This window comes from Acomys minous (genome assembly GCF_964271855.1).
Source record: "Acomys minous genome assembly, chromosome: 13".
Lineage (NCBI taxonomy): Eukaryota > Metazoa > Chordata > Mammalia > Rodentia > Muridae > Acomys > Acomys minous.
The window spans coordinates 96,265,824-96,279,191 of record NC_140495.1 but is presented as its reverse complement, the minus strand read 5'-3'; the positions used below and the strand labels follow the sequence as shown (position 1 = coordinate 96,279,191).

The window sequence follows — 13,368 nt, the reverse complement described above, 5'->3', positions numbered from 1 at the left end:
TTCCCCCCTTTTTTCTTCTCTGGGTGGGTGTGGATCTCTTCTGCACATTTCTCCCTACAACTGACTGTTTACCCAGTAACCTGAGCTGAACACATAAGTTCAGGTGTGTGCAAGCCCCTTGCAGGCAGCGTGTACTGGTTGGCACAGCAACTCACAACATACTCCCTAGACACAGGGCTTGGGTTGAGGGGGAAGGGCGAGGGGCGTCGCCTTATACCCGAAGGCACTGCTCTGGGCAGGCGAGCACCCAAGGGATTAGAGCACCCCACTTCTCGGTCCCTGGTTCCCCACCACAGTCCTTCGAGGAAAAGGCGCCTTCCCCGGGGGGCGCGGCAGCACCCGCCCTGGTGCGGCCGGCCTGCTAAAGGTGCCTGTTGTACGTGTACTGAACAGCTACAAGTTAGGGGTGCGGCTGGGGCGGGTGCTCCACATCTCTTCAACTCACTCGCCTGGGAGGGGACTGCCCCCACCTCCCATCAGCTCGCTCCCGCAAATGTCGCTGGGGCACATTGGCCGGGGTCCCCACCTGCCACCCGCGAGGCGATCGGGAGCTAGAGGGGAGGGGGGCTCCGCTGCTCACTGGGGCTCTCTGCACAACACAGCCACCTACCCTGCAGCCGAGCGAGACCCGGCTCCCTTCGCCGCTCAGTAGCGGCCCCCGCCGCGCGTGCTCGCGGGGACGCCGGGACCCTGCGCACCGCGCGCCACCCGCCTGGCGTGGCACAAAGGCAGCATGGCACAGCCGCGCCCGGCAGCGTCCGCGTCCTGGCCCAGGCCACGGGGCTCGTCCCCAGGTCTCTGTTGCCGCCAGCCCTGCCCTCCTCCCGCCCCCGTCCCCGGCCAGGCGGGGCACCGGGCGGAACCCTGCGCCCCAGCACGGAGCAAGCAACCCGGTAGCGGCCTCCGATCGCTCCCTCTCTCCACGGTGACGTGAGCAGCCTTGGCGGCTATTTATAACCACATGATTGGATTTCATTCATGAAACGAGGGCCTGGTGTGTCTAAACTGTGGGGCGCGAGGTGGCGAAGGTGCGGCGGCTGCACTCACACCGGAGGGGCCTGGGCTCCAGGGTGCTTGGTAGGGACTAGTGTGCGTCCAGCACTCCGGGGACCGGGCCTTGGGCCAAGCAAACACCAGAGCAGGGCAGGGTGTGTGCGAGCTGTCCCCGAGGCCCCCTCCCCACAGCAACCCACCCACTCCCGAACATCCGCTGGCCCTCAGTCCTGGGCTCAGGAAAAGTAAGTTGGGCCACTAACCGGCTGGGCAGCATAGCTTTCTTCCCCCTAGGAACTGACCGGCCGCGGACTCCGAGGGAGGACATTGGCTTTTGTTTCAAAACCGAGCCCAGCTGCTGACTAAGCGCTGCGCTGGCCCAGCCTCCTCCCCTGGGCGCTGCACGTGCAGGCTGGCTCTCCCCCTCCTGGTCACCTTCCCTTGCACTGGGTTTGAGGTGGGTCCCCGCAGGGGGCAGGGGGCATGCCCTGCTGAATCCGACCCCTCTCCCCTGGCCCCCAGAAACCAGCCGCTTTACAGCTCCTTTTAGAGAGGCTGGAGGAAAGAGCTGAAACTGACTTCAGCCTCCACTGAGTCGGCAGGAAATCTTGGAAATGAAGGACAGCCAGCTCTTCTCAGGAACACTCTGGACTTTCAAGCCAATTGTGAGTTCGGAGGGCAGAAGCATGGCCACTTTTCATGCATACACCTAAGAAATGCCTAGGTGCCTAGGGATGTCAGACGTCACACCAAGCTCTAAAGAGGTAACAGGGGACACAGCTAACTTGGCTCCTGCCCTCAGGAACTTTCAGTCTGCCTTCTAAACTGCCAATTAGACTCAACTGTGTCATCTGCTCACCCCAGGCCTGCAAAGAGACTGCTGGCGGATTAGGGTGTGGAGGCCTTGAGCTAGGCATGGATGTGTTATGTTTATAAACCTTTGGAAAGGCTGGGCACCAAGGTGGACACAAAGATGGCAAGCTACATCCTTAGCCTCCATCAATTCTTAGGCAAGGCACTGCCAGAATCAAGCCTCCCCTAAAGAAAGAACAGCAAAACGAACAAAAACCCAAAACAAAACCCAAAACAAAAACAAAAGAAAACAAAGAAAAACAACAAAACCCCTCTCTCTCACAGAAATACCCCCACCCCTTTCGGAGAACCATGTTTGGCTTTCTTAGATGGATTTCTCTTCCTCCCTAGAATTCCTGAATGGATTTCAGGCCCGGTTGGTAATTCTTTGGCCCCCCCCCCCTTGATCCAGGGTCTCCTGTAGGCAAGGCTGATCTCAAATGTGCTATGATGCCAAGGCTGGCTGTCAACTCCTGACCCCTCTACTTCCACAATCCAGTCACTGGTGATTTGTACTACTCATGCTGGATAAATTAAATGTTTTTAAAAGAAAATGTTGTGGGGGCAACTTTTGTGATGTAAGCAATCCTTAATGCACTGTTGTCAGAAATGGGGTGGGGGTGGGGGTGGGGCTCAAGGCCATAACTTTTATATCAGCAAGAGGGGGAAGTGAGGAATCAAATTCTGGTGTCTGAGAAGTTTAAGGTAGATCCGTGAAGGTATCTGGTAATTTGCTTGGCAAGAAGCAGACTTTGCTCAGTCTGTCTTAAAAGGACATCATGTTAAAAGACTCAATCAATGGTCTTTCTCTTCAGGAATGTGTTTCTTAGTGAAAATTAATTAGTGCCATTGCTGCTAGCAAGACATTCTATTTCATGACAAGTCACTTCTCATGACACCCTGGGCACTGAGAAAAAGAAGAGTAAAAGGACATTTTCTCTCTCTCTCTCTCTCTCTCTCTCTCTCTCTCTCTCTCTCCCTCCCTCCCTCTCTTCCTCTCTCTTCCCCTCTCTCTCTCTCTCTCTCTCTCTCACACACACACACACACACACACACGCGCGCGCGCGCGCGCCCTCTCTCTCAGACCACCACAACTGAGGAGGCATGCGTGGTTACCATCAGGACCATTTTACAGGTAGGGTAATTGAGGCAAAGAAAAATGTAAAACTTTTGTGTTGTTAGTAGCTGACATGTATGCCCGGGGTGATCAGGGGCTGCTTTTATTTTAGCACTAACCTTTGCTGTAACATCCGGTCCTCTCCAGTGCCCTTTATTTCCTCAGACATACATTAAAGAGATGAGCCTGGTGAGATAGCTCAGTCAAGTACTTCCTACACAAACATGAATGACCGAGTTTGGTCTGCAGCACCCATGATAAAAAAAAAAAAAAGCCAGCCATGATGGTGTGTGTCTTTGGGATTCCCCACATGCCTGAAGTGGAGACATCAGGGTGCCTGGGGTTCAGGGCTCAGAAGTTTAGCTGACTCAGCAGCCCCTAGTCCCAGAGAGAGACCTTGCCTCAAAAGAGGAGCGGGGGGTGGGGGGTGGGGGTGGGGGGGTGGGGAAAGAGGCAACAGCTCCCATGGGACAACTCCAAGGTTGATTTCTGGATCCCACGAGTAAGAGCACAGATGTGTGCCACACCTTACACACACACACACACACACACACACACACACACACGAGCATGTGCACACACCTGTACATGTATACACAGAATAAAACGATTAAGTGGCAATGCTTTTCTAAAGGCACAAGGCAAGTGATAAGAGTAGAAAGACACCAAGCAGTGTCCGTACTCTCCGGATGCTTCTGCCTGCCCATCTCCAGAGCTTCCCAAGGGTCATCCTTGTAAGTGGGCAACAAACAGCTACTAGCCATTTTGTCATGGACCTCGTGGAGTACCTAAAACCTAGGAGGGGTCGGGAAGGGGAAGGATGATTGGAAGAACTTTGGGAAAATAAATTGTTGATAGTGGTTCCAGATAGAGTAGAAGAAAAATTGTTGGAAATTTCTCCCAAGCAAGGGCAGGGATCTGAAGAAGACACTGCCAGGCATGTCCGGGGGCCACACAGCCCCAAATGTCACACGTATGGTGTGTGCTGTGACTACCAACAGGAAAGAGAGAAGGGGAAGAGGAAGGAGAATGTGTACTCCCATGCAAGAGCTTATCTCTGCTCCAGCCCACAGGAGGACCAGACTTTCTGGTCAAAAACTGGTGCTTGCTAACACAATCCACACCATTCACCTCAGACAAACGAGAACTGGAGCCTCAGTGGAAGTTAGCCAACATTTTTCTCTCTGAACGCATGTCTTGTTGCACAAAAGTGATGTAGTTCACGTCGTTTCCTTGCTGACTGACTGCTTATTGTATGGGCATACCGGGTGTGTTAATTCACCCTTGGAATGGCATTCGAGTACTTCCAGTATTTTGCTACAATGAAAAAACACTTCTTTCATAAACATTTGCACACAAACTTTTGAGTGAATATTTTTTCCCCTTTGAGATGAGTGCTTAAGAATGCCAAGTCCTGAATCAAATGTTAAATAAGATGTCAGACTGTTTATTTTCAGAGCGACTGTATGTTTTCCCTTTCTAGTAGTAGGATATGGTATCATCATATTTTTTTTCTTTTTGGTTTGTTATTTACAAAATTACTATTCAATGATAGTGAGGTGAACTCATTTGGTCTTGATTCGTCTCATCCTGAACTAACTGACCACCCTTATCTCCTTATTGCTGAAAGAGATGTTCGTGTCTTCGGCTACTTTATATGTGGGATTTTTAAGAAAGTATTTATTTTTATTTTTAAGTATGTGTATTTCTCTGAGGGGATTCCTAGGCCTATGCGCACACGAGTGCAGGTGCTTGCAGAAGCCAGAAGAGGGCGTCAGATCCCTGGAGCTGGAGTTTGAAGGTGGCTGAACTCTGCCCAAAGTAGGTTCTGGAATTCAGTCCTCTGCAAGAGCTGCAAGGCTCACGGCTGCTGAGCTAACCCTCCAGCTCTTTATTGTTGAATTAAATTAAAAAAATATTCTGGGGTCACAATTATCAAATTGCAAATTAAATATGCACTGCCCCCAGGAAAACTCTATCATCAACTCAATTACAAGTGCTTAGTGCTTCTATTGCCCGAAGCTTTTTTTCCAGTATATTCGTGGGTATAGGAAGTTACTTACATAAAATTCCCACGGAGAGAGTTTTCTCAGTCATGTGGTGTTAAGTACTCATTTGAGCGGTCTGTAACCGACAGTCGAGGCGCCAACGCCCCTCCCTCTTGCGCAGGCGCAAATGCCTCCTCCAGTGATGAATGCTACAGCTGTGGACCAGTGGCTTGGACCAGTGGGTTGTGCAGCGGGAGAGACAGCTTCCATCTCCTACCCCTAGGTCTGGAGTGCCAGGTCTAATGCGAGGTTGGCGGTAATAATAATGAAGGGCAGGTGCTAGGGAGCCATTTCAGATAAGCACTTAGGAGAAGAGAAAGTAAGCTGGCCGATGTACCTACTTCAAAGAACAGCTGCGTTTGGTGCATGGTTTATTGAAAAACAGCTGTTGGGGGAGATTGCTGGGGTGACACAGCTGCTGTTGCGATGGCCAAGGACTTTGTGGCATCTAAGAGATGAAGTGGCCCGTGACGCATGGGGTAGGTTGCCTCCACTGACGGGCTCTAAAAAACTGTTCTGGACTCCAGAGCCAGGGTAAGGCAGGGCACTGGATTTAATCAGCATTTACAAGCAGCTCTGCCTAAGCCACCCAGGATGCCAGCCTTCCAGAAACCATAGGGTTGGTCTGAACTATTCCATCCACACGCCCATTCTCCATTTAGTGACAAGGGACAGAAACGTGTGCCGGTGCGCTTCCATAATACTGTGTGTTGATCGCCAAAAGAGAAAACAACCTCTAGCCGCGCCCCCCCCCGCCCCCCGTTTCTGCAGATAGCCTTTTATCCATGCCCTGATATTGGAACAACATGTTGCTCTAGCTAGACCTAGGACAGGTCTTTCCCAGCTTCCTGTCTTGGGGCCATTTTCCCAACTCCTGGGTGGTTCATACGTCGACCATATGAAATAGCCCTTTCTGTCTCCAGCACCATGGGAAGGTTTTGAATGAAGCTGCATTGGCTTGAGTAAGAATAAAAGCCAGGTGGGCAGTGGTTAGCCAGGCCTTTAATCCTAGCACTTGGGAGGCAGAGGCAGAGACAGGTGGATCGCTGTGAGTTCGAGGCCAGCCTCGGCTACAAAGTTAGTCCAGGACAATCAAGGCTACACAGAGAAACTCTGTCTCGAAAAACGAAAGAAAGAAAGAAAGAAAGAAAGAAAGAAAGAAAGAATAGTTCTGAGCAACCCAGCTATGTGGAGGTGGGCTGTTGCAAAGTTAATTTACTGCAGTCTTTTTCAATATAGAGGTCCCCAACTCCGACTATCTGCTACGTGCTCTGGAGGACTCCAGAGGAATGATGGTTCATGGGAGTCACTGTCCTCTGCAGGTGGACAGCATCACCAGCTCTCATAGAGCTGTGTGTATTGCACTCTGTCCTAAGGATCTTGGATGGACAAATTCATATTTTAAATAATAATTTTAGAAAAAGATACAGATGAATACTTAGGCTAAGTTAGTGGGTCTAACTGTGGGGTTTGGGTGTTTACTGTCTTAAATGTCAACGTATTAGAGATTCTTTCTTTCTTTCTCTCTCATTCTTTCTTCTTCCTTCTTTTTTTTTTCTTCTTCTTCTTTTTTTTCTTCTTCTTCTTCTTCTTCTTCTTCTTCTTCTTCTTCTTCTTCTTCTTCTTCTCTCTCTCTCTCTCTCTCTCTCTCTCTCTCTCTCTCTCTCTCTCCTTCTGCCTTCCTTTCTTCCTTTTGCAAGCCAAAATTCACAGCACAATTTCTATATCTCTATGTATCAGTGAACAAAACTAGACAGGATTGAGCCTGCTTGGAAGGAGGCATGGCATCTTTTTCTGTGTCCAGTTTTTTTTTTTAAGGGTTTCTGTCGGTGTTAGGTGTTAGATGAGCTTGTTAAAAATGTGATTTTGCAAGCTGGGGAAGTCCTAACTCCATTCCTCTTCCAGTTAAAAAAGTCTCTTCTGCCAAGATGGCTCTGAACTGGCTTAGCATGGTCAAGAGGCGGCGGCCAGCTGCCCTTTGCTCCGTTATGGAAGCAGAAACTGGGAAAGAAGTAAGTTTGGGATGCATTGCCAGCTTTAAAAAAGTTTTCTTTTAAATTCATTCTCCTCTTATGCAATACATCCCTACTGTAGCTTTATGTCTTGGAAGAAATGTTCTGCGTCTGAAAAGGGCATTTATTTCATGGGCGAACTGACATGGACATTCACTGTCAGTATTACAAAATGCATTCACGATATCCTTCAGTTTTACCTAATTAAAAATGGGTAACATTGTGTGCCATGGCATTCTAAAGGCTATTTTACCTGATTGTTTTACACACGTGTTTATCTTCACCAAACAAGAAGCATCCCCAAACCTATTACCACCTCTCCAGCACCACCACCACTACCAAAAACAACTAGAAAATTTAAACAAAAATTAATAGGAGAGAGAGAGAAAAAAAAAAGAAAAAAGAAAAAGAAAAAAGAAAACAACTGTATTTAGGTCGTCCATTAAGTAGCCACATGATTTTATTCAGTGTGTGTGTGTGTGTGTGTGTGTGTGTGTGTGTGTGTGTGTGTGTAGCATTCCAAAAGCCACGAGGAGGCAGGAAAGATATCTTACTGAACAGTTGTCTATGGAAGATGAGAGCAGGTTGATATAAAAGGAAAAGTTATGCACAGGCCGATAGATATGAAAATTGGCTCACGAGGCCGTTTAGAAGTATTGGGTGTGGGGCTCAGTGGTTCAAAGCACACAACAGCTCAGGTAGAGGGCCCAAGTTCAGTTCTCAGCACGCACATCAGTTGGCTCACAGCTGCCTGTGACCCCGGCTCCAAGAGGAGTCTTGTACTGTTCCTGGCTTCCGGCTGCCGTGCATCTCTCCATCCACAGAAGTGAAAAAAAAAAAAACTGGAAAGATAAGTAGACCCCACATGCACGTGCACACACACGCTCCCTTCAGAAAAACAGTTCCACGCACAGCCTGTGTTCATACCACATGTGATTTAATGTTCAGGATGACCTCGAGACACACCATTTGTAACACAAGAGACTGAGAAGTGAGGTTTTTTTCCCAGAGGTTGAGTGACTTGTTTCTGTGAGAGGGGACCTGCATCAACTAACTCCAAATTCCATGCCTCGTTTTAGACAACAGGCAAGCAAATAATTAAGTAATTTGGTTCTATATAGGTTTCCCTTAAAAGGAGTAAGCATAGAAATGTCAGCACCCTTGAAGGACACCTACCCATGGCCAGGAGAAGGCTAAAACGCAAGGCTTAATTTCAATTGGTGCAGTGCCTTACCGCCTGCCTGGGACTCATAAGCATGCTTGTGTAGACAACACCAGGGTCTCTCCTTAGCTCTGAAAAAGATTTATGTTGAATATTTCACAGGCCACTTATCACTTGGTAAGTTCCCCTTCGTGGGCAAGCCGTTAACTGCATCTCTGTGAGGGACATCATCAGTTAAGCATTCATTTCCTCTCTCGTACACATAAGCCAAGGAGGCTGCGGCCAGGCACATAGGATCAGTCTTAAGGAGTTTTTTTTTTTTTTTTAAGACTTATTTATCTGTGAGTGCTCTATCTGCATGTACACCTTCACGCCAGAAGAGGGCATCAGAGCCCAGTATAGATGGTTGTGAGCCACCATGTGGTTGCTGGGAATTGAACTCAGGACCTCTTGGAAGAGCAGACAGTGCTCTTGACCCCCTGAGCCATCTCTCCAGCCCCAGTCTTAAGGAGTCTTAAGGGCTTTGAGGAGAGGCATGGAAGGAGTTTCCGTTTAGTCTTCATCTTGGTCCAGAGTAATTCAAACAGCACCATAGGCAGGAAAGCCAGTAGTTTGTCCATCTATCATCTGTCTGTCTATTATCTATCTATCTATCTGTCTATCTATCCATCCATCTATATTTCTGTCTGTCTATCATCTGTTGGTCTGTCTATCTATCTATCTATTATCATCTATTTCTGCCTTTGTCTCTATCTGTATTTTGGTGTCTCTGTGTCCTTGTGTGTACATGTATAGACAAGGTGTGTGTGTGTGTGTGTGTGTGTGTGTGTGTGCGCGCGCGCGCCCACATGCCTGAGGAGGCCAGATGTCACCCTCAGGCAGCGATGTTCTTCAGAACATTTCCTTTGTCTACTTGAGTCAAGGTCTCTCATGAGGACCTAGGGCTCACCAGGTAGAACTAGGCTAGACTGGACAGTCAGTGAGCCCCAGGGAGCTGGCAGTTTCTGCTCCCACGTGTGGGAATCGCAATCACCAGCCGCCATACTCTGTGATGGGCATTGGATTTGGGTCTTCATGCTTGCATGCTCTTTACCAACTGAGCTCTCTCCCAAGATGCCATCATTTGTAAATGTAGGTTCGGCACCCCTAACCTGAAAATACAAAATACTCCAAGTTTCAACAACTTCTGACATGCTGACGTGATGTCACAGTGGGAAGTTTCATATTACAAGACTTTGTTTTGTGCACAAGATCAATGAAAATATTCAATAACCTCCAGTCACATGTATAAGGCATATGAAATACAAACGCATTTCTGGCTTAGACTTGTTTCTATATCCAAGATAGTTCATTATGCCGGTATAATGTATCCCACATGCCAACAAAATCCAAAATCTGAAAGTTTTCTTTTCCCAAGCATTTTGAATGTCAAATAATGCCATGATAAATGACTTTTTTTTTTTTACGGGATTCCTTAGTTATAATTTATCTAATCATATATATAATCATCTATTTAATAAAGCCCGGGCTTTATGTCCATTTGTCCTGCTGTAAACACTGCCAACACACATTACCCATGAAGAGGTACTTTGACATCTAAAAGCACATTTCAGAAACATTAACACGCCTCTTGAATGCATGATTTTGTAATCGGTAATACCAGCTAAGGGGCCCAAGACTTTGACAGTCATGGACTTCTTATAGTGGCTTTATGGGACAGTAGCATTAAAGTCCCTATTTTATAGATGAGTTAGCCTAGGTTCAGAAAGGCAAAGGGCATCATAGCTTATATTTGAAGCCAAAGAGAGTTAAAGGGCTCTGGTATTTCTGAGGCGAGAACTCAAGAATCCTCAAGTGGCCAACACATATTGATCAGGTATTTCTGAATGATATTACCTCCTTTCCACTGAGATGAAGCACATCATTTGTATTGAGTTCATTATCTTCTGTTTCCTAAAGATAGTAAGTCATCACTCCATTTCCTGGTGAGACAACAGGAGGCTGCAGTGTTTTGCCTCATGCCAGCACCATCATTCTGATACAAAGGGAAAGCCATGTATCTAGAACAGTCTGCTTTGCCAGATGGAGTGGCTTTGAAGTACAATTCATGTGTCTATATGGGCAACATGGGGGAGTAGAGACCTGAGCTTCTGACAATTATGTCAGTTATTTAATTATTCAAACAAAAATATTTGTTGATGTTTAAATATCCATAGTTATCTGGTTATCTGGTGGGGAAGCCAGCTATACACATGTATGTGGACCATTGGCTTAAAAGTGATACTTCCTCCTATTTTGGGCCAATACAATGTCCTTGGTAAAGACATTAAGTTTTATTTTTGCCCCCTGAGTTACTTGGCATTGGAGTAGCCATGGATATTTGTATAAAGTGGATACTGAATGAGACAGCCACAGGAAACCAAAACCAGTGTTGAACTTATTTTTTTTTTTTTTGAGATGGGGAGCAGTTTTCAGTTCTTAAATCAAGTCCAAATAACTTGTGCTCATAATGGCAAAGTAATTTCACACACACACACACACATACACACACACACACACAAGAGGGGGGGGGGGAGAGAGAGAGAGAGAGAGAGAGAGAGAGAGAGAGAGAGAGAGAGAGAGAGAGAGAAGAGAGAGGAGAGAGAGAGAGAGAAGAGAGAAGAGAGAGAGAGAGAAGAGAGAGGAGAGAGAGAGAGAGAGAGAGAGAGAGAGAGAGAGAGAGAGAGAGAGAGAGAGAGAGAGAGAGAGAGAGAGAGAGAGGGGTGGGTGGGTGGGTGATTCTAGAGTCTTGCTTTGGTAGAAAGGGACCTATTCTGCTGTTCTTACAAGCTCTGTCATTTGTGCTGTGTGATTACATCTGGGCTGTATATATTGACATGGCTGTATATTCTCATGGGGCAGGCGAGGTGGCCATTATCCTGAAGAAGAACTTATAAAGAGACAGACACAGGTAGATGAAATATACTCTTTAAATGTGTACTCTTCCAACAACTGGTTGTAAGCTTGTCTAACAATTCACTACTGTGTGACACAAGCTGTTTTTTTTTTTTTGACTTATCTCCTAATTTCTTTGACATTCTTTCTAGCCTCTACCTACTGTTCACTTTCAATTCCTATTAGTCTTTTTGGACTATAGCAGAATCTCATTTCTATGCCAGTGGTATCAATTTCTATGTCACTTGATCATCGTTCTAGTAAAGAGTGCTTGACAAATAGTGACTAGATCTCATAAAAACAAACTGTGTATGCTTCCATTCTCTGCATTAACGAGGGCCTACGAGTCTGGAGAACGAAGAGATTTGTTAAAGGGAACACTGTGTTTCCTGCAGTTTAGTGCACTCTGCTCTAGGTCCCTCTTATTGTTTTGCAATGCTAATTTTCTGGTCCTATCATATCTAGAGAGGAACAGAAACAGGGTGTGGGCAGGGCCTGATCATTGGTGTGTGCACAGCCCATAATGCATAGCCAGCCTGTTTGGGGTCCCTACGGGACAACTCTCCTGGGTGCACTGTGTCACTTGCCGGGGCCACAGTTAAGTCGTCAGTCAAATGAAAATGCTCGCACTGCAGAAGCGAGTGCATGGCTGAGAAGCGTTCTGGAGCATGCCACTTCCCTTCTAAAATAATTCCAGAAAGATGGTAGAGTGGTTTCCAAAGTGCTTCACACCCTTACCGTGGAAGACAGGAAATGTGTGTCCAACAAGGACCGAGCGGAATCTTCTGGACACTCATTGCTTAGATGACAGTTTCATTAATCGTGTCTAAGTGGCTCATTTGACTGGAATCTAGGGTCTCCAAATAAAACAGGAGAGACTCAGTCCTATTCAAATATTCTAAGTAGTACTTGGCACATGTGGGAAAAATTATTCATGTTCTTTATTTTTAACATGTGAATGTGCAAGTTTTTGAATGAAAAGGATGAGGAGAGATAAGAACAATTGGGTGGAAGGAAGGCAGATAAAATTCACATTTCTTTGTATTATCCAAGTAATTTAGCAATAAACAGTACGTGAGATATCTTGGTCACGTAGACATTCCCAAAGTTTGTAGGACCTGTTGAGTGAGTGACAGTCAGCTCACAGCAGGGGAACAGCCATTTAGCTTCTAAACACGCAGCCAGCGCAGGAAATATCTTATTTGATCTTTTCCTGAAAGTTACATTTCTCTTTGAAGGGCTTCTTTGGGTGGCATTTACATACGAGGGTACAAATCATGTATTTATCCCAGGGCAATGGTCTCTGTTGAGCCGCCCTGCCCGTATTTATCCTACATGGGGACCTCTGTGTTTAAAATATCTACCGTTGATCTATAACCTTCAGCTGAGCATACTGTGAACATCAGAGTAAACGACATAAGGACACTGCCCAGCGTGGGGCAATTATGTGGCACACGTAGCAAGGATGGCTCCTTCTGATTAGGAAGACGTATGGGTCACCGTGTCAATTATTCAAGGAGTAGCTGTCCTAGGTTACTCTGTATCACAGATACTTGCCAGGGTCTTCTTACATAGCACAAATACTGCTACACATGGCTTCGTGCCTACAGAGGCCAGAGGGTGACATCAACTGACTTCCTCGCTTATTCTCCATCTACCTTATTTTTTTTGAGACATGTCTCCCACTGAGCCTGCAACTCGCTGAAGAGGTTACACTGGCTAAGCAGGAAGGACCAAAGATCCTCCTGGCTTCACCCTCCCCCAGCACTGGCCTGCTGCAGTGCCTGGCTTTCACATTATCTACGGGGACCTCTCCCTAGCCCGCTTCTGCAAGATTTGTTTTGAAAATTGCACTTAAATTTAGAACAATTACTTATACAACCTAAATATAATGAATATATACATGCATACACATATACGCATATAATATGATACCAGGGGCCAATAACCCAAGATTAAGAATCAAGTCACTTGATAACGTCTGACCAGGTTGTCACAAACACAAACTCAAAAAGCCTAAATAAGATGTTAGCAAATAAAGCGTACAACCTATATAAGAGTGTATCCACAGCAAGGGGTTGGGTCTAGAGTACAAGGCTGGGCTATACATCCAAATACCCAGTAATGTGGACTAACCAGGGGCTAAAAGTGCTGGCTGTGCAACCTGATGACATAAGGCCAAGGAGAGCAGAAGTCTTCGAAGGTGTCACAGACACATACATCACAACTCCCCAACCACAAAGTAAAAAA

The 13,368-nt window shown here is 46.7% G+C and overlaps 1 protein-coding gene and 1 pseudogene across 8 annotated transcripts in view; one reads left to right on the top strand and one right to left on the bottom strand.

Moving 5' to 3' along the window:
• Positions 1 to 13,368, bottom strand: part of RHOBTB1 (Rho related BTB domain containing 1) — a 114,078-nt gene that overhangs the window by 67,147 nt on the left and 33,563 nt on the right. The window contains exon 1 of one of the 7 annotated variants that reach the window (XM_084751995.1): positions 5,026 to 5,094. The exons of 3 other annotated variants lie outside the window; for them this stretch is intronic. The gene's annotated coding sequence lies outside the window, so the exon portion shown is untranslated. Of the gene's footprint in view, positions 1 to 610; positions 797 to 1,256; positions 1,355 to 5,025; positions 5,095 to 13,368 lie in introns of those variants that run through there. 3 more of the 7 variants (XM_084751994.1, XM_084751997.1, XM_084751991.1) reach the window with 3 other exon arrangements.
• On the top strand, positions 979 to 1,255 carry LOC311581822 (annotated as a pseudogene). Its single transcript has one exon. The product of its transcript is annotated as an uncharacterized misc_RNA (transcript).